The sequence below is a fragment of the Kogia breviceps genome, chromosome X (assembly GCF_026419965.1).
Source record: "Kogia breviceps isolate mKogBre1 chromosome X, mKogBre1 haplotype 1, whole genome shotgun sequence".
NCBI lineage: Eukaryota > Metazoa > Chordata > Mammalia > Artiodactyla > Physeteridae > Kogia > Kogia breviceps.
In genome coordinates this window covers 2,272,977-2,293,778 of record NC_081330.1, presented here as the reverse complement: position 1 = coordinate 2,293,778, position 20,802 = coordinate 2,272,977, and the positions used below count along the sequence as shown (strand labels likewise).

The following is a 20,802-nucleotide window of genomic DNA, read 5'->3' as shown; positions in this document are numbered from 1 at the left end:
AATAAGAAATCCTTAGACCCCTTCTTTCTACTTCAAGTACTGCTTCTTTACCAATGACTCTCAAATCACTCTGTCCAGCTAACTTCTTCCCAGAGCTCCAATCCCATATTTTTTTTTTTTTCAACTGTACCCAGTACCTCTTGGCGGGCTATAGCAGTAGCACTACCTGTGTGACCTCAGCCAAATCAAGTCACTCCACCTCCCAGGATCAGTTTGCTCATACATAAAATGAGGGCGTTGCCTCTCCACTACATATAGAGCATAGTCCTAATTTTCCAAGCTAGCATTCAATATTATTTATAGTCAAGCCCTCCAACTATCTCACAAAACATTTATCACATAGTTACCACTCTCCAATGCAACTGAACTAACTGTTCCCAATACATGCCTTCTGGTTTTCTGGACTCTGCTTAGAACACCTTTCCCATCCTCCAAACTCTTGCTTGGCTGGAAGCCCTTTCCCTCTCTTTTATGAGTGTGGATCTCATTCTCATAGTATTATAGTTATTCGTCTATTTCTTCTCTCTCCTATTTGACTGTGTCATCTTGGAGGGCAGAAGCTATACCTAAATAAGTCTGTATCTCCCACATTGCCTTTGGTCCATAGCGTGCACTTAATAATCTTATACTGAATGTATTCGGTTTAGGTCATATCAGTCACCCTGCTTAAAAGCCTTTAATCCGTCCTCTTGTTTCTGGAATAAAGACCAAAATCATTACAGTGTCCCATTCTAGCCACCCCAGCTTTTGTTCAATTTTCCAAATTCACTACGCTTCTCTTATCTCATGGCCCTCTTGCATGCTTTTCCCTTCATCTAAAACACTGCTCCACCCCCTCCATCACTCCCAACCCACCTCCATGTCTCTACTCAGCCTTAATATTACTTCCTCAAGGAAGCTTTTCTTAAACCCCAAGCTAGATCAGATTTCCTCTGTTATATACCTTCATAGCCCTACCCCCTATACTCTTCCTTCATAACATTTATTGCTGACCAAAATAACACAGTTGTGTGATTATCTGATTTACGACCTCTTCCCCATCAAACTATAAGCTCCAAATAAGCAAGTACCCTGTTTGTTTACCTCACCTTTCTAACATCTGCATGGTGCCTAACCACATCACTGAATAAATAGCTGTTGAACGACTGAATTAATAAATGACTGGGTTAAAGGTAAAATCTTGGGACTTAAAATGTAAAAAATATTGTCCTGGCTTCCTATAATTCCTTTCAAATTAAATTGCGATGCCAGGTAGCTATCTGGGACAGGTGAGCTTGCCTTCTAGTCAACATAAGAAATTTGTAAAATAGGATGAATATTGCCCCCCAAATGCTGGAAGGAAAACAAAAGTACCTTTTTTAAAAAAATAAATATATGGCCCCAAAAGGCATAACTAACAGCAACCAGTCTGTTCCTTTCACTTAACAAACATTTATTAAGCACCTACTCTATGCCATATACTAGGATAGTGGCTGATGTTACAATAAACCAGACTGACACAGCCCCCTACTTGCTTGGAATATATAATCTAAGAGTGGAATTTATAGAAGCTTTAAAAAAACCTTTATTGCAGTCACAACACCCAAGTAATGTTACTTTGTGAGGATATTAAGTTTTCCATCAAAGGAGATACTTAACCTGAGGGTGAAAGATCATCTCTTAAATTAGATGAGCAGGCAGCCTAGACCAGTGCTACTCAAAATGTGGTCCAAGGATCAGTGCTCATCTATGAACTTTTATTACCAGGCAACAATGACTTAAGTACAGAAATTGAGAAACACACAAGTGCAGAAATTGAGAATACGTACTCACAAAATATTGTAGCAACCCAACTTGAAAAAAAATTAATTTTATGTCTGTTGAATCTAACAATAAAATGTGAGATTATATTTTGTATGTCTTTTATTTTTCTAGTAATTCATAGTTGATGTATTTTACTAAAGTAACCATCTGTGATGGCTTGGAAAAATTTTAAAAACTGGTCCTTCACCGAGATAGCTTGAAAAGCACTGGAACAGCAGGTTAAGGATTACCTGTCGCCTTGTTAAAATGCAAAACTCAGGTCCCACCCCAGACCCTCTGAATCAGAATTGACATTTTAACAAGATCCTCAGGGGATTCTTTTGCACATTAAATTTTGAGAAGAACCGGCCTAGATGATTTCTGAAGTCCCTTAGAACCCTGAGATTTTACAATTTACTTCAGATAGAGAATTGCAGAGCTAAGAAACCCTTGGTGATAAAGTCTACCTCATCATTTTATAGATGGAAAAGCTGAGATCCATGCAGAGGAAATCATGTGCCCGAGGTAAATGGCAATTTTTCAGAGCTTGCAATAGAACTCAACTTTCCTAATACCCAGGTCAGTTTTCCACTCTAGTACACTGCACCCAGTCCCAGTCTGTACCATCCCCTCAGTGATGTCATTGTTTCTAAGATACTTTCTGCTAGAACAATTTATTCTTCTACGTTTTATATACTGTGAACCTTGAATCATGACGATTTCAAGTGTTTCCTTTATAATGACCCCTAACCCTTTCTTCCCAGATCTTCCCACATGCCTATTATCCGGCTGCTATATGGATATTCTGGGGCTTCAGAAGAAATAGCGCTGATTTCTGGGTTTTAGGAAAAGAACAGAGACCTTCTTTGTTTACATCAGTCCACCTGAGAACAGACAGCAAGCTTTTCCAAGGAAGAGAACATACAATATCAAGGCTGCTCTAGAAAACTCAGTATGACCAGTTGGTGGCTGACAGCCAAGAGAATGGGATAATAGGCGACATGAATAAAAGTCTAGTCCCCAAAATGAGGCAAATGACGATCCCTTTCTGGTGGACCCTTCAGACTCAAGCCTTGAGGGGAGAGAGGCGGCTATCTTCAACTCTCTGAGGAGCTGTTATTACGAAGCAAGTGTGTTCTAGACAGTCCCAAAGAACCAATGAACAGAAGTTACAGGGAGACAGATCTTGGCTTATAATGGGGATAACTTCCTGACAACCAGCATTGCTTAAATATAGAAAGAGCCACCTAGTGAGCGCTCTGTCACTGCAGGGAGTTCAACTAGAAATGAGTCAATGAATTGGATGCTTAGGACAAATTCAAGAACTGGGTGGAGAAGTAAAGCTTAATAAACTTTAGGGATCCTTCCAGTTCCAAGGTTTTAGGATTCTAAAATTTTCAGAACAAGGTGACTCTAAGCTCTCAGAAAATAAGAGAAAGATCTGGTCCCACATGGAAGCAACCTAAGTGTCCACTGACACTTAAAGAAGTGTCGCACTTCTTTAAGATGTGTGACATCTTAAAGAAGATGGGGCACATATATACAAGGGAATATTACTCAGCCATAAAAGAAACGAAATTATTTGTAGTGAGGTGGATGGACCTAGAGTCTGTCGTACAGAGTGAAGTAAGTCAGAAAGAGAAAAACAAATAATGGAGAAAAGAAAAGAAAGACAAATATATGCTAACACATATATATGGAATCTAAAAAAAATGATTCTGAAGAACCTCGGGGCGGGACAGGAATAAAGACGCAGACATAGAGAACGGACTTGAGGACACGGGGAGGGGGATGGGTAAGCTGGGGAGAAGTGAAAGACTGGCAAGGACATACACTACCGAACGTAAAATACATAGCTAGTGGGAAGCAGCTGCGTAGCACAGGGAGATCAGCTCGGTGCTTCGTAACCACCAAAAGGGTGGGATAGGGAGGGTGGGAGGGCAAGAGGGAGGAGATATGAGGATATATGTGTACTATAGCTGATTCACTTTGTTATACAGCAGAAACTAACACACCATTGTAAAGCAATTACACTCCAGTAAAGATGTTAAAAAAAAAAAAAAAAAAGATCTGGTCCCAAAAGAAGTCTTTTGCTGGATGTGAGATGGATGAGACTATGACAGTGTAAAATGAAGTCTTTCCTGGCATTCTTTTCAAAGGAAAGCAGGCTGTCCAAGGAAACCCAGTCCTTCCAGGAAACCCAGATGAGGCCTGGCTCCACTATGCCACACTCTTAAGTTCCTGTTACTTTACACAAAGTACTCTACTACTTTCAAAAAAAATTGTCAAGCAGCACCCTTCCTACTATACTTACACTTGCCTAACATACAAGGATGCGAAATTCTCCCCAAGGAGGCAGTAGTGCTTAATGGTCAAGACCATGCATTCTGGAACCAGGTTGCCTGTGTTTTAATTCCCAGTCAGGTCATTTAATTGCTGAACCTCTCTGTGCCTCAGTTTCCTCATCAGTAAACCAAGGATAACAATAGCATCTGATTCATAGGGTTAATGTAAGAATAATTCATATTAAACTCTCAGCCCAAGATACAAAACATTCTAAACACTCAACAATGTTAGCAGTTGGTATTGTGGGTGTTATAATTCGTACCATGGGTATGGCAGTGTTGCCAACTCACAAAAGCCCCCATCAAGCAACCAGATCTGTACCCCTGACAGTTCAGAGGGGCTATAGTACAAGAGCTTTAGCCAACCCTTGCATAGCCACAGACATCCAGAACCTGCTGACCCTCAATAAATCATACCATTCATACCAGGAAACCTGGCTCTTCACCCTGCTTGCTCTCTCTCTCTCTCTCTCTCTCTCTTTCTCTCTCTCAATCTCTCTCTCAATCTCTCTCTCTCAATCCAAGAACCACCCCTCCCCCAGTCCTCCTGCCTATGCCAGCCGAAGCCACAGCCAGAGGAGCAGCAAACTGGAAATCCAGTTCCAAACAAACCATCAGGTGTTTCTTCCCTCCCAAGGACACAGCTGGACCTAATACCATGCCTGCCAGTAGGATGGGGTGGGATATCTGAATCCCTGGTCTGGTCTGTCAGCTCAACTACCTGGAATGGGGAGTGGACAGGCAATAGGGGCTTCCCACCGAGAAGCAAGGGAAGCCTCCCAAGTTTGTGAAGGAACTCAGGCCCAACCCTACAATGAGCCTCTTAAAGGAAGGGGGGAGGTCTCAACCTGCTTTCAAAGGCAACAGTTATTTACAACTTTCTACTCACTTGCATCTGGGGGAGTTACAATAGGGAGATAGGGAAAGAGCCTGCACGGCATTCTCCTTCTTTCTCATTTCCAGCAATGAGAAGCAGCTGCAGAGAAAGAGTTAAAGGAGAAAGGAAGCTCCAGCCATTACCCCATCCCTGTGCCTAGGGCTGTCTGGGGGGTCATGACAGTGCTTTCTGCTCTGGCTAGGGGCCACTGGATGGCTTTCTGCAGCAGCTGCCGGCCCCCCAAGCAATTTGCAAGGTCAATGCTGACCTGCTTCCAAAGAGGAACAAAACAATTCACTGACAATGAAGCAAATAGCGCATACACCACATCGCAACCCCCCTTCCTCAAATCAGGTTTTACCCCTGTGCCTCCCTGCCCAGATGCCGACTCTGGGTTTCCACCAGCACCACTGGGGAACCCAGGATAGCATCACAGCTGCAGAGCGTGTCTCGCCTCGCTGGCCAACCCAAGGAGACTCTCAGAACGGGGGGGGGGGGGGGGGGGCGGGAGATGCTATCGGTAAAGGAGACCTGAGCTTGGGGGAGGGGGAAGTAGGGAAAGCTATGTTTCTTACCAAGCGCCACGGTCACTTCCCCGAAGCGGAGAGAAGAGAAGGCTGAATGAACTGAAACAAGTTGGACGTTCAGCCCTCACAGAGCTCGGCTTCCTCTTCTCTTTCTCTGGGTCTCTCTCTCTTCTCTCTCTCTGGTTTGCTCGCTAGCTTGCGCGCGCTCACGCTCTCTCTCCCTCTCTCTCTCCCCCTCCCTCTCTCTCTCTCTCTCTCTCTCTCCCCCCCTCCCTTCCCTCTTCCCCTCCCCCTTTGCTGGTTTTGGAATCACCACTGTTTGGTGCTGAGCACGCGGCTGTGCTGGGGCTCAGCAAACAGCGCTGCAAAGGTTTGGATCTGTGCTTGTTTTAGGAAAGCCTAAAGTAGTATTTTATCCTTTAAGGTATCCAGCAGAGAAATAGAGGGAAACTCGGAGAGAAGGGGAAGGGCAAAGGGAAGGGAAAGAGAGCAAAAGGGTAAGAGCGAGTAGGAGGATAAAGGAAGTATGGATTACCGTAGTTGACATGTGATGCTTACTAGCTAGCTGCTCCAAGACGGAAGATGAGTGGTCTGTCTCCCTTACATCCCTTTGGGCGCGCCTTCTTAGCCCAGGCTCCAAATAAAGGTTTGACAAATCTGTCTGTTCACATACATCTCTGAGGACGATAATGAGCGGAAAAAAATTACATCAAAGAGGTTCCCATTCCCACTTCACTAAGAAGAAAGGGTTGAGCCACACTGATCTGCCAATGACCTAACTGCCACCCCCACCCCCAACTAAGTAGAAGAGTGTAGACCCAAAACAACGGTCAGCTGGAGCTTACCTCTAGGCAAAACAGACAAGCAGCTGAATCACAATGCTTTCCTTTCAAAAACCTCTGAAGGGAATATGGGTGTATGTAAGTGTGTGAGGTTGTGCAAGGAGGAAGAAGAGAGGGAATGAGATGAATTAACTCAAAGTATAAAAGAATTATATTCCCATTGGGGGAAAAAACCTGGGTAAAGTATAGTAACAATACAACAGGGGATAGAAAAAGACCTAGACTGAGAATAAAGTAAAGGAACTTAGGTCTGAGTCCTGCCTCGGAAAATTACATGACTATTACCTTTGACAAGTCACTTCTTCAATCTGGCCCTCATTATCCTCAATGGTAAAACGAATGGCAATGGATGTACATGATCTTGAAAAACCCTTTCACACCTAACAATCTAGGCTCTAAGACGGGAAGATTCCAGGTGAAGGAGTTACCTGTGAAGAGTGAAATATAGACTACCAACTTTAAAAGGTTCTCCAAAGGTGAGTCCCCAAATGGGACCCCAGATCATACGGACACAACATTCCCTTTTGAGCATTTCAGGAGCCATATAAATAGGAACATATGTGTAAAGAGCCGCTCCTGACAAAGAATTCAGCTTCTACCTATATATAATGATTAGCATAAAAGTTTGCTTAATCGAACCCCTCATACTGTGGTTTTTCAGGCCATTTAGTCAGAGAATCAAAGTGGTCCTTTAGGGCATCTCATTGAACATGTGTTTTATTATGTGTGTTAAGTGTACTGACCTCAACATGTATGTAGTGACTGGGACATGGAAGGCATTTAAAATTTTTCCCACGGTGTGCTATTTCTATCTAAACCACTATCCTGTTTGGTTCCCTCCCCCTGCAAAAAAAAAATCCTAATACTCTCTACTTCTGTTCATTGAGGCACCCATGCTCCACTCTGACTATATGCATATACCCATATACTGAGTATATAGAGAGACAGGGATCCATAGGCTCAGTCACTGAGCTGGAAGGACCCATAAAGATAACCATCTCCTTCCTTTTTATGGCTGGGTAATATTCCATTGTATATATGTACCACATCTTCTTATCCATTCTTCTGTTGATGGACATTTGCATTGCTTCCATGTCCTGGCTATTGTAAATAGTGCTGCAATGAACATTGGGGTGCATGTATCTTTTTGAATTGTGCAATCTGAAGAGACATGGATGGACCTAGAGACTGTCATACAAAGTGAAGTAAGTCAGACACAGAAAGACAAATATTGTATAATATCACTTATATGTGGAATCTAGAAAAATGATACAGATGAACTTATCTGCAAAGCAGAAATAGAGACACCGATGTAGAGAACAGACGTATGGATACCAGGGGAGGAATGGGGGGTGGGATGAACTGGGAGATTAGGATTGACATGTATACACTACTATGTATAAACTAGATAACTAATGAGAACCTACTGTAGAGCACAGGGAACTCTGCTCAGTGCTCTGTGGTGACCTAAATGGGAAGGAAATCCAAAAGAGAGGGGCTATATGTATACATATAGCTGATTCACTTTGCTGTACAGCAGAAACTAACACAACATTGTAAAGCAACTATACTGCAATAAAAATAATTTTAAAAGATAACCATCTCATTTTGCAGAAGGAGAAGCTGGCCTGAAGAAAAAATATAGCTCACACAACGTCATAGTGAATTAGTGACAGAACCAAGACCCTCATCCAGACTGCTGACCCCAGGTACAGTATTTTTGTCTACCAAAGCAACGTGTAAGTTATACATAAAGCAAGTGTATGTGGGCACATAACTATGCACACTCCTTCCTGCAGAGGTACGTATTTTTTTGTACATTTGTTTGCATAAATGCCCATTGGATTTGGATTAGCAAAATGGCAAAAGGAAATATTATGAACCGTCATACATTGCTGTATTATTTCATAGGGTTGCCATAACAAATTACCATAAATTTGGTGGCTTAAAACAACAGAAGTTTATTGTCTCATAATTCTGGAGGCCAGAAGTCTGACGTTAAGGTGTTAGCAAGGCCTGACTTTCCCTAAAAGCTCCAGAGGAGAATCTTTCCTTGACTCTTCCAGCTTCTGGTGGCTCCTGGAATTCCTTGGCTTATAGAAGCATCACTCCAATCTCTGCCTCAGTCTTCAAATTGTCTTCTCCTGTGTCTCTGTGTGACCCAATTTCCCTGTTTTTTCCCTTATAAAGACACCAGTCATAGGATTTAGGTCCCAGCCTAAATCCAGGATGATTTCTTCTCAAGATATTTAACTAATTACTTCTGCAGAGACTACACATCCTAATAAGATCACATCCTTAGGTTATGAGTGGACATGAATTTTGGGGAGACACTATTCAACCCACTACAGTGGCCAAGTTTTGCTTTTGGCAGATGAAGATACTAAACAAATAAACCATCTAGGGCACCATCATTTTCAAAAGAAAAGATATTTTAATCCAAATAAGTTAGATGAAGATACTCTCATAACAAAAACTATAATTTAAGTCATACAATTTTAACTGTATTAATAGCTTAAAAATTAATAGCATTTTCATAAATGTTCTCAGTTCACTGCAAACCACAAAAAAATTTTACTAGGACCACTTCTGGTAGTGGTGGAGCAGTTTCTGTGAAACCAATTCTGCTGCAGATAGCAATAATAAACTCTGGACAAAAAACAATAATCCGAATGCATTGGAAATTAATCATAAGTAGTCATAAATTGGAAGAGTTGACAATTGAAAGAAAGGAGCAATACTAAGTGAGTTTGCCCTTTTTAAAAAATGTCTGCCTGACGGCAGGCCCCAGGCCAAAGCAATAACTAAAATTCTAGAGAAACTACAAGTAGGTGTTGCAGCTGTTAAATGTTTAACAACTGGATCTCCAGGAAAAAATAAATAAAAGCCTGATCCATAGTATTTCCCAATGTCCAGAGTGTAAATACTCCCACCCTGGCCAACTCTATCAACATGAATTTGAGAGGAGAGGTGCAGAGTTGGCTGTGACAAGCCAGTGATATTTGGCTATGTAACACGACTGCTCACAGTCCTTGTGGCTTGCAGAACCAGAAGACAGAGTTCAGGATGACAACTGAAGCTGGAAAACGATGAGAGAAATCCAATAATGGAGAGAACTACAGAGTGGGAGACCCCAATTCTGTGTATAAACTGCCCAAATCGCTGATGGAGCCATAAATGATACATGTGGTGACAGATTCCAAAGAGCCTAAATAAAGCTGAAAAAATTAAACAGAATTTTCAGTGCTGCCCACCACAAAGGAGAGTTTTGTGTTTCAGTTCAGCCACATTAATTGCCTACTAAAACAAACAAAAAAGCAATGCTCTATAGAGAAATGAAAGAAAGTATAGATATCCTATATATATCATTCACAAAATTTAGGGTATACTCCAAAATTGCTAGGGAAAAATAAGAAACAGGAAAATATAACCTATACTCAAGAGAAAAGGCAGTCAGTCAGTGGAGACCAGCCCTAAGATGCACCAGATGTTGAAATTAGCAGAAAAGGATTTTAAGTCATCTATCATAACTACACTAATGGAAATAAAGGAAAGCACATTTTTAATGAACAAATAGAAAATTATATCAGAGGTATAGAAACAATTAAAAAGAAACAACAGATGCCAATTCTAGAACTGAAAATTAAAAATCTAAAGTAAAGGTCATGGGGTGGACTTAGTAGATTGAAAATGAAAGAAGAGTAAATTAACTTGAAGGCAAATTAATAGATATTATTCAATCTGAAGTACACAGAAAATATTGAAAAAGATTAATAGAGTCTCAGTGATCTGTTAGATAATATCAAAGTTCTAACATAAATGTAACTGGAGTCCCAGAAGGCAAAAAACAGAAGAAGAAGAAGAAGAAGGAAAAATATTTGAAAAATAATGCCTGAACTATTTCCAAATATAATGAAACATAAATTTACAGATTCAAGGAGCTCAGTGAACGCCAAGCAGAATACCCAGGCACATCACAGTCAAGCTACATGAAAACCAAATACTAAGGGAAAATCTTGAAAGAATCCAGAAAAAAATAACAGCCTGAGGAACAATAATATAATTGACCATTGACTTCTCATCAGAAAAAAAAAGGTATCTTTAAAGTGCTGAAATTTAAGAAAAAAAATCTATCAATACATCCAGCAACATTGACTCTAAGCAAACTTTGAAAAGTTAAGGTGGACCTCCAATTTCCAGTTCTCCGTGTAAGGAATTTGGTAGTCACCACTCCATCCTAACAGAAAGTAAACCTTGAACAAAATGAAAAAATAATACCTCTTGGATACATAAGATAGGCAAGTACACAAGGCAAACTTCTGCCTCCAAGACTGGAGAGATAAGAGGCGAATACAAGGAGTTAAAGCTTACCACAGCAGAGACTCACTAGCTGAAACTGCCAGGGGATCCAATGCTGGGTTAATTGATGAATTGCTGGAGGCTCAGTGTGGACAAGTATGAGAATTAAAAATTCCAGGGGCACCCAGTAATAGGGGAGCCTCCACAATATTGTGAAATTTACCTCTAGGAACTTAATCATGTTCTCACAATAAATATTGGAGAAAAAGTCCCTCCTGCTTCCTCTACCAGGAGGAGGGGCAAAGGAACCATTTTGAAATACACCGGAGTACTCTGTTCTTAATAAGGCCTGCCCTTAGGAGGACGTAGTTAACCAGAGCCCAACCTTCTGGAGTATTATCAAAGCCTAACTGACCTGGGGAAAGGGAAATATCCAACTTTATTCATCTCTGTCTTTTGTGTGGAAAAAGAAAAATACCCAACTCCATCACACTCTAGCCATCCTGACACAACTAAGCGGGGTGAAAAATACTGAAAAGCATTTGTGAAGTTCACAGTGCAGGGACATAGGCTTACTAAAGGCTGAGACCTAATCATAGGAATGTATAATACTTCCCTTCCCCCCATATCTCACCACAGCAATTCTACAGGCCTATATGCAGCAGTTCCCTATACCCAGTATATCACATCCAACAATCAAGAAAAGATTATAAGGCATGCCAAAAGGCAAAAATCACAATTTGAAGAGACAGAGCAAGCATTACAAAGAGGCATGACAAAGATGTTGGAATTATCAGACCAGGAATTTAAAACAACTCTGATTAATATGTAAGGGCTCTCAAGGATAAAGTAGACAGCATGCAAGAACACATGGGCAATATAAGCAAAGAGATGGAAATCCTAAGAAAGAACGAAAAATAAGTGCTAGAGATCAAAAACATTGTAACAGAAGTGGAGAATGACTTTGATGGGCTTATTAGTAGACTGGACACAGATAAGAAAAAAAACTCTGAGCTAGAGGATATATCAACAGAAAATTTTGTCCAAAACTGAGAAGCAAAGACTGAAAAAAGTAGAACAGAATATCCAAGGATTTGAGACAACTATAAAAATTGTAACATATGCATAATGGGAGTACCAGATGGAGAAGAGAGGAACCAAAGAAATATTTGAAACAATAATGACTGATAATTTCCCCAAAATATTGTCAGACACCAAACCACAGATCTGGGAGTTCAGAGAACACCACACATGAAAAATGTTAAAAAACTGTACCTAGGCATATCATTTTCACACTACAGAAAATCAAAGATAAAGGAAAAAATCTTGTTTTAATTACAAGAGCTTTATAGTATAGTTTGAAATCAGGAAGTGTGGAGTCTCTGGCTTTGTTCTTCTTTCTCAGGATTGCTTTGGATATTCAGGGTCTTTTGTGTTTCCATGCAATTTTAGCATTGTTTTACTATTTTGTGAAAAATGCCATTGGAATTTTGGTAGGGATTGCATTGCATCCATGTATGGCTTTGGGTAGTATAGACATTTTTACAATATTAATTCTTCCCATCCATGAACAAAGGATATTTTTCCATTTGTTTGTGTCTTATTCAATTTCTTTGATCAAAGTCCTTTAGTTTTCATTGTACAGATCTTTCACTTCCTTGGTTAACTTTATTCCTAAGTATATTACTGGTTTTGATGCTATTGTGAATGGGATAGTTTTCTTTATTTCTTTTTCAGATATTATGTTGTTAGTTTATAGAAATACAACTGATTTTTATATCCTGAAATTTTACTGAACTTTTTGATTAGTTCCAAAAGTTTTTTGGTTGAGTCTTTAGGACTTTCTATACCTAAGATTATATCATCTGCAAATAATGACAATTTGCTTCTTCTTTTCCTTTTTGGGTGTTTTTTATTTCTTTGTCTTGCTTGATTGCTCTAGCTAGGACTTCTACCTAGTACTATGTTGAATAAGAGTGGTGAGAGTGGGCACCCTTCTCTTGTTCCTAATCTTAGAGAAAGCTTTTAATCTTTCATTGTTGAGTACGATGATAGCTGTGGGTTTGTCATATATGACCTTTATTATGTTGAGGTACATTCCTTCTATACCCAATTTGTTGAGGATTTTTATCATGAAAGGATGCTGTATTTTGTAAAATGCTTTTCCTGTATCTATTGAGATGATCATATCATTTTTGTCTTTCATTCTATTAATGTGGTTTATCACAATTATTGATTTGTGTATGTTGAACCATCCTTGCAGCCCAGGGATAAATCCCACTTGGTCGTGGTGTGTGATCCTTTCATTGCACTGTTGAATTCAGTTTGCTAATATTTTGTTGAGAATTTTTGCATCTATCAATATATTCATCAGGGATATTGGTCTACAGTTTTTTCCTTGTACTGTGCTTATCTGTCTGGCCTCATAAAACGAGTTTAGGAGTGTTCCCTCCTTTTCAATTTTTGCCCAGCCCCTGGCAAACACCAATCTACCCTCAGTTTCAATGAGTTCACTTTTTTAGATTCCACATATAAGTGAGGTCATACAGAATTTGTCTTTCTCTGCCTGATTATTTCACTGAGCATAATGACCTTACAGTTCATTCATGTTGCCATAAATATCAGGATTTCCTTCTTTTTTATGGCTTAGTAATATTCCATTGCATATATGCACCACATTTTCTTTATCAATTCATTTGTCAGTGGACACTTAGGTTGTTTCCATGTCTTGGCTATTGTGAATAATGCTGCAATGGACATTAGGGTGCAGATATCTCTTGAAGTTACTAATGTCACTTCCTTCAAATATGTACCCAGAGGTGGAACTGATGAATCATATGGTAGCTCTATTTTTAATTTTTTGAAGAACCTCCATACTGTTTACCATGATGGCTACACCAATTTACAGTCCCATCAACAGTGCACAACAGTTCCCTTTTCTCCACATTCTTGCCAAAACTGGTTATCTCTTGGTTTTTGATAATAGCCATTCTAACAAGTGTGAGCTGATATCTCATTGTAATTTTGATTGGCATTTCCCTAAATATTTTTTTTTTGTTGAACACATTTTCATGTACCTGTTAGCCATTTGTATGTCTTCTTTGTAAAAATGTTGATTCAGGTCCTTTGCCCATGATTAATTGGATTATTTGTTTTGTTTTTACTATTGAGTACTATGAGCTTTTTTTAATGTTTTGGATTTTAACCTCTTATCAGATATATTATGGTTTGTAAATATTTTCTCCCATTCTGTAGGCTGCCTTTTCATTGTGTTTATTGTTTCTTTTGCTGTGCAGAAGCTTTTTAGTTTGATGTGTTGCCATTTGTTGACTTCTGATTTGTTGTTTGTGCTTTGGTGTCATATCCAAAAAATTCATTGCCAACCCCAATGTCCAGGGGATTTTTCCCTCTGTTTTTTCTAGAACTTTTATGGTTTCAGATCTTACATTTAAGATTTAATCCACTTCAAGTTAATGTTTATGAGTGGTGTAAGATAGGGGTCCAGTTTCACTCTTTTGCATGAAATATATGGTTTTCCAACACCATTTACTGAAAAGACTATCATTTCCCCATTGAGTATTCTTGCCTCCCTTGTCAAATATAAGTTGACAATATATGCATAGGTTTATGTCTGGGACTCTCAGCTCTGTTTCATTGGTCTGTGTGTCTGTTTTTATGCCAGTACCATACTGATTTGATTACTATAGCTTTGTAATATAGTTTAAAATCAGGACGTGTGATGCCTCCATCTTTGATATTCTTTCTCGGGATTGTTTTGGTGAATCAGAGACTTTGATGATTCCATACAGATTTTAGAATGTTTTCTATTTGTGTGAAAAATGCCATTAAAATTTTGATAAGGATTGCACTGAATCTATAGATAGCTTTGAGTCATATGGACATTTTACAATATTAATTCTTCTGATCCATATATATGGGATATCTTTCCATTTATTTGTGTTTGTGTTTCTTCAATTTCTTTCATCAATGTCTTATTGTTTTCAATATATAAACCTTTCACCTCCTTGGTTAAATTTATTCCTAAGAATATTATTGTTTTTGATGCTATTGTGAATGGGATTGTTTTCTAAATTACTTTTACAGATAGTTCATTTTTAGGGTTCAGAAATATAACTGATCTTTGTTGATTTCGTATCCTACAACTTTGCTTAATTCATTTATTAGTTCTAATAATTTTTGTGGAAATTTTAGCATTTTCTATATATAAGATTATGTCATCTGCAAACAGAAAAAATTTAACTTCTTCCTTGCTGATTTGGATGCCTTTTATTTCTTTTTCTTGCCTAGTTGCTCTGGATAGGATTTCCAGTAAGATATTGAATAGGAGTGGTGAGAGTGGGCACACTTATCCCAATCTTAGAGAAAAAGCTTTCAATCTTTCACCATTGAGTATTATGTTAGCTGTGGGTCTCTCATACATGGATTTGATTATGTTAAGGTACATTCCTTCTACACCCAATTTATTGGGAGTTTTTATTGTAAAAGGATGTTGAATTATTTCACGTGATTTTTCTGCATTTCTTGACATAATCATATGATTTTTACCCTTCATTTTATTAATGTGGTTATCACATTTATTGATTTGCATACGTTAAATCACCATTGCCTCCCAGGGATAAATCCAACTTGATCACAGTGTATGATCCTGTTAACGTACTGTTGAATTAGGTTTGTTAGTATTTTGTTAAAATATTTGTATCTATATTAATCAGAGATATTGGATATAATTTGCTTTTCTTGAAGTCTACTTATCTGGCAATGGCATCATGGTATTACTGGTCTAAAAATGTTTGGTGTGTTCCTTCCTCTTAGATTTTTTGAAAGAATTTTAGAAGGATTGGCCTTAATCCTTCACATATTTGTTAAGATTCAGTGAATTAATGCTCTATTCTCCTCATTAGTGTTCTGTTCCGATTTTCTATTTCTTCATGATTCAGTCTTGGTAGGTTGTATATTTCCAGGAATTTATCCATTTCTTTTATGTTATTCAATTTGTTGGTATCTAATTATTTATAACAGTCTATCATGATACTTTGTATTTTTGAACTATCAGTCACAATGTTTAATGCCTCCTCTTTCATTTATAATTGTGTTTATTTGAGTCTCCTCCCCCCCTTGTTTAATCTACAAAAATATTTGTCAATTTTGTTTATCTTTTCAAAAAACTAACTCTTGGGTTTACTAATTTTTTTGGTCTCTTTTTTTATTTCTCTCTTTCTGGTCTCCATTGTTTTTATTTCTGCTCTAATTTTTATTATGTCCTGCCTTACGCTAACTTTGGGTTTAGTTTGTTCGTGACCTGTGCCCAGCAGCCCCAGGAGACTCTCTCTGCGTACATGATGCGCCTGGAAGGCCTGCTGCAGTCGGCCCTGGAGAAGGGGGCCATCCTCCCGGCCGTGGCGGACCAGGTGCACGCCCGGCAGGTGCTGATGTGAGCCCGGCTGAAAGACACGCTCCAGAAGATGCTGAGGATGCAGCTGATGACCAGGCCTCCCGGTTTTGTGGAGATGCTGTGTCTCATCCAGATGACCGAGGCCTGGGAGGCCGCCCTGGCTAGCAGGGAGCTGTTCCCAGGGGAAGAAGAGGCCCGTGTGGATGTTGGCGTCCTGGCAGCAGCAGCCCAGGCCGCCCCGGCCCATGAGGCCATCACCGCGGGCACCACTGCAGATGGCACCAAGGCCTCCCCGGCCGGTGAAGATACCTCCACCCAGGCCGCCCTTTCCAAGGAAGGTAGCGCCGAGGACCACCCGGAGCCTGAAGAGGCCAGTGAGGCAGTTGCTGGCACTGCCAAGGCTGGCGAGGTGGGCCCTGAAGACCATGGTGCCGCCAGGGCAGCCCCTGGCCCTGGGGAGACCAGCAAGGCCTCCGCAGCCACTCAGGAAGGTGGAAGAGCTCCCGGCCCTGTGGACCTAGGTCCGGCAGGACCCTCACATGCCCCCGGAGTCCCCATGCCTGGCCGGATGAGCAGTGCTTCCCTGGTGGCCCCAGGAGGTCCTGGCTGGGAGCCAGAGGGCCTCGCCCAGGCAGGAGGCCAGCAGGCCGAGGAGGGGCTCCAGCATGTCCCAGAAGAGCCGGGAAATGAGGACGGGGCTGCAGAGATGAGCCCCCCGGGGTCGTCCTCGGGCCAGTAGGCTCAGCAGGCCCCGGGGCCCCCAGGCTTGGAGGCAGGGGGAGGCCAGCCCTGGCAGCCTCCTGGCCCCATGTTAGGGGCCACTCAAGGTGCCTGGGCCTCCCTCCCGAGAGGGGACCCCTGTTCGTCATCCCCTGGGCAGGATGCTCCCTGTCCTGGCGAGCCCCAATGTGTCCCTGTAGGCCCCAGAGGGACCCAGGTGTCAAGGAACCCCCCAGCCCCCGCTCCCCTCCCCCCCAACACACACACCCTAGCCATCGCCCCCCCGCAGAGCCCTGAGGTACGACACGTGCCAGCCAAGGCTCTGGTCTGTGTGGGCCAGTGTCGTGAGCTCAACGTGTGCTTTCTGGGCATAGATTCAGGCCCAGCGCTGCCTGTTGTTGTGGAAATGTGCGTGTGTTCTCCTATGAGCAGTTCCCCCCGCTCCGGCCCGGCACGGAGACCCCGAGCCCAGTCCCAGGAGCCGGCAGGAAGGACGGGATGGACGAGGTCACAGCCAGCGCCCACCTCAGGACTTGGCAGCCCACCCTGGGACCTTGGGAAGGAAGACCTGGACCGGGGCTGCAGGAGGTCTGCGGGAGGTCCCCCGGGGCCTGTGCTCTGCTGGGCCACCCCATTGTTCCTCGGAAGTCCACATCTTCAGCTCAGTGGCACGTGCCCTGCTGTGGAACTGTCCTGTGCCCACCATAGGGCAGGGCCAGGCCCCGGGCATGTGAGCCACAGGGGGAGGGCCTGCGTTGGGGGGTACAGGCATTGCCAGCACCCATCGTCCTGGTGAGCAGCCCCCCGTGGGGCCTCTTCTTGACTGTTCACTCGATGCCAGCCCTTGGAAGCCAGCTGTTGTACTGTACTACTGTACTTTTCAAGGTACTGTACTGTAAGATTTTAAATGTTTTATTTTTTTGTTTGTTAGTTTTTTATGTATTATTTGTGTGAAAAGTATTATAAACCTATTACAGTACTGTACTATATAGCCAACTGTTTTAGTTGGGTATCTAAGACTTATGAACAAATTGGACTTATGAACATGCTCTCAGAATTGAACTTGCTCATATGTAGGGGTATTACCATATTATAGATTTGTCCATAGAATATACTACACCAAGAATGAACCCTAAAATAAAATAATAAAATAAAAAACACTAGAAATGCAAAGAGTTAAGGTGATATGGCATATTACCTCAAGAGAAAATATTTAAAAAGAGATGCAGAGAGACAGATGATCTAGATATTGAAATCATCAGAAAATTAGTTTAAAATTAGCTGTGATTAACATTTTAAAAGAAATAGAGGAAAAGATATGAAAAAATCAAGAAATTTTATAGAGAATTTTAATTAATTAATATAAGAATCAATTGGATATCCTAGAAGGGAAAAACTAAGAATTCAGTGCATGGGTTTAACAGGATGATTGATGCCAAAGAACAGGATTATATAACTAGAAACTAAATTAACAGAAAATACTAAAACTGAAGCACAAAAATGAATTGGAAAAAAACAATACAGAGAATAAGAGACGTAGGACACAGTCAAGATATAACATACATGTAATGGGAGAAGAGAAAGAATGGGGTAGAAGCAACATTCAGACAACATCCAAAAAGTTTACAAAACTAAGGAAAGACATAAACCCACAGAATCAAGAACCTTAGTGAACAGGATAAGCAGGATAAACAAAAAGAAATCCACACCTAGGCACATCATAGTCAAGGTGTTAAAAACCAAAGATGCAAAGAAGATCTTTAAGCAGCCAGAAAAATAAAAGACACTACGTTCAAGGGAACAATATTGAAATGAAGGCAGACTTCTCAAAAGAAACAACACAAGTCAGAAGGCAATGTTATGACATTTTTAAAGTGCTAAAGTAAAAATAAACACACAGAACTACCAACATAGAATTATATATCCAAAGAAAATATTCTTCAGCAATGTAGGTGACATAAAGAGTGTTTCAGATAAACAAAGACTGAAGGAATTCCTCACCAGCAGACCAACACTACAAGAAAAAAAGCAAAGACAATTATTCAGGAAAAAAGGAAAATGATCCCAGACAGAAACATGGTAAATATAAGTGAATATTTACAATAATTGTAATATTGTATAGAGTTTAAATTATATGTAAAGTTAAAATGCTTGATAGAAATAATGCAAAAGCTGAGAAACGGATGAATGGAGTTTAAAGGTTCTAGCAGCATCAGAGAAGTGGTACAAATAATTTCCATTAAATGGTGATAAGTCAGAGATTCCTGCTACACTTTCTAAGGTAATTACTAAAAGAAGAAGATATAACTGAGAAGATGGTATAACTGAAGTTATTAGAGGGAATATACAAAATTAAAATGTTGATTAATCTAAAAGGAGGCAAGAATGAAGGAAAAAAGGAATATAAAAAAAGACTCAAATAGAAAATGTATCAATAGGTGGTAAATATACTCTAAATCAAATTATGTGAGCAATTAACTATAAATAAACCAAATATTCCCAAGTAAAACACTAAGATTGTCAGATTGGATTTTAGAAAGCCCAAATATATGCAAGTTACAAGAGGTGAACTTTAAATGTTAAGATGCCAAAAAATTGAATATAAAAGGACAAAAATGATATACCATGAAATAATTGACCAAAAACACCTTGTATTATTATATTAGTATCAGAAAAAGTAAGCAGCAGTACTAGAGATAAAGAGAGATATTTCAAAATTATAAAGGGGATCAATCAAAGATGATGACATTGTAGTCCTCTATGAGAGGTGTCAAACAATTTGTGGGCATCTTTCATCTACCTCATGACCCAATTAAGATACCAGCAGAGATTTTTGCAGAAATTGACAAGCTGATTCTAAATTCATATATTAATGCAAAGGGCTAAAATAGCCAAAAGCAGTCATGAAGAAAAAGAACAAATCTGGAGGACTTACACTACTATGTATCATGCTACGGTTAGTAAGACACTGTGATATTGGTGCAAGGATATACTATTTGGAATGACCATGTGTATAATGAAAAAAAGTAAAGTGTTCAGGCATATAGTATCACATGATGTTTTTATTAAGGTGATATTGCAGTGCAGAGGTGAAAGTATAGTCTTTCAACTGCAATTATATCCCAAACATACCATATGAATTGCAAATGAATTGCAGTTTTATGCTAAAAATAAAACAATAAATCTTTTATATAAGTTTCAGGTGTACAGCAATATCGTTTGATATCTGTATACACTACAGAGTGATTACCACAACAAAGCTAGTTGCCATCCATCCCCAGTACAGTTGACTCCCTTCACCCATTTCACCCACCCCCCCAACCCCCTTCCCCTCTGGTAACTGCTAATCTGTTCTCTGTATCTATGAGTTTGTTTTGTTTTATTTTGTTTGTTCATTTGTCTTGTTTTTTGTATTCCACATATGAGTGAAATAATACAGTGCTCGTCTTTCTCCATCTCATTTATTTCACTTAGCATAATACCTCCAAGGTCCATCCATGTTGTTGCAAGTGACAGGATTTCATTCTTTTTGTATGAATGAGTAGTATTCCATTTTGTGTGTGTGTGTATGTGTATGTATATATATATATATATATATATATATATATATGTATATAAAACAATCTTTTATAGAAAAATACCACTAAGGAAAAATCTCCTTGTGACTTTGGTATAGGAAAATATTTTTTAAACAGGACAGAAAAAGCACTAATGATGAAAGAAAAAAATTGATAACTTAGGCCACATTAAAATTAAGATCTGTTCATCAAAACACATGAATAAAAAATGAAAAAGCAATCCACAGGATGGGAGATGACATTTGAAATACACATATCTGGCAAACAACTTATATCAAGAAAATACAAAGGACTCCTACAAAACAATAAGAAAAAGACAACCGTCTAGAGAAAATAGGCAAATGACTTGAACAGAACTCCACCAAAAAAGGATATTCAAATATCCAATATATTTGAAAAGGTGTTCAAATTCATTCTCA

At 39.9% G+C, this 20,802-nt stretch overlaps 1 protein-coding gene and 1 pseudogene across 3 annotated transcripts in view; one reads left to right on the top strand and one right to left on the bottom strand.

Moving 5' to 3' along the window:
- The window catches only part of GABRA3 (gamma-aminobutyric acid type A receptor subunit alpha3), a 252,191-nt gene extending 246,020 nt beyond the window's left edge, over positions 1 to 6,171 (bottom strand). Inside the window, exon 1 of one of the 3 annotated variants that reach the window (XM_067023166.1) lies at positions 6,090 to 6,171. The gene's annotated coding sequence lies outside the window, so the exon portion shown is untranslated. Of the gene's footprint in view, positions 1 to 5,579; positions 5,997 to 6,066 lie in introns of those variants that run through there. The other 2 variants (XM_067023165.1, XM_059049636.2) reach the window with 2 other exon arrangements.
- LOC131748841 (paraneoplastic antigen Ma6F-like) overlaps positions 1 to 16,824 on the top strand; it is a 53,776-nt pseudogene extending 36,952 nt beyond the window's left edge.
- The last annotated feature ends 3,978 nt before the right edge of the window (positions 16,825 to 20,802 follow it).